This window comes from Herpailurus yagouaroundi, unplaced genomic scaffold (genome assembly GCF_014898765.1).
Source record: "Herpailurus yagouaroundi ecotype Mexico unplaced genomic scaffold, PumYag 182, whole genome shotgun sequence".
Taxonomy (NCBI): Eukaryota; Metazoa; Chordata; class Mammalia; order Carnivora; family Felidae; genus Herpailurus; species Herpailurus yagouaroundi.
The window spans coordinates 6,138,256-6,139,094 of record NW_024412413.1 but is presented as its reverse complement, the minus strand read 5'-3'; positions in this window follow the sequence as shown (position 1 = coordinate 6,139,094).

Sequence of the window (839 nt, the reverse complement as noted above, 5' to 3'; positions counted from 1 at the left end):
TTCTTTAAAAAAAATTTTTTTTGGGGCGCCTGGGTGGCGCAGTCGGTTAAGCGTCCGACTTCAGCCAGGTCACGATCTCGCGGTCCGTGAGTTGAGTTCGAGCCCCGCGTCGGGCTCTGGGCTGATGGCTCAGAGCCTGGGGCCTGTTTCTGATTCTGTGTCTCCCTCTCTCTCTGCCCCTCCCCCGTTCATGCTCTGTCTCTCTCTGTCCCAAAAATAAATAAACGTTGAAAAAAAAATTTTTTTTTTAAATTTTTTTTAATGTTTATTTATCTTTAAGAGAGACGGAGCATGAGTAGGGCAGGAGCAGAGAAAGAGGGAGACACAGACTCCAAAGCAGGCTCAAAGCTGTTAGCGCAGAGCTTGACGCAGGGCTAGGCGCTGGGCTCGAACTCACCAACCAGGAGATCATGACCTGAGCTGAAGTGGGAAGCCTAACCCACAGAGCCGCCCAGGAGTCCCTCTACAGGCCCAGGTCTTATTCAAAAGCTTTTGTCTCCTCCTCATCTATTGGCTCAGCATAGTTTTAGGACCTTGCAAAGCAAATATTTTTACATACCCCTCCCTCGGGGACACTTATCCCTCCTCTGTCCCCAAACTGTCCTTCCTCCTCCATCCGTTCCACTAATGTTTGTTCAACACCTACCATGTGCGTGGCTTCTGCAACTTCAGCCTGGAAGCCCCTCTGGAGGTATTCTCCGCCACATCGGGTCTTTTTGGCCCACCAGCCTCTGTGTCATTACTTTTCTTCTGAGTGAGGCATTTGGAGAGGGTCCCCTGTTTTATAGGCCTCCTCACTCCTGCCTGTAAGGCAGCCTGTGGCTCTCAGAGAAGGTTGG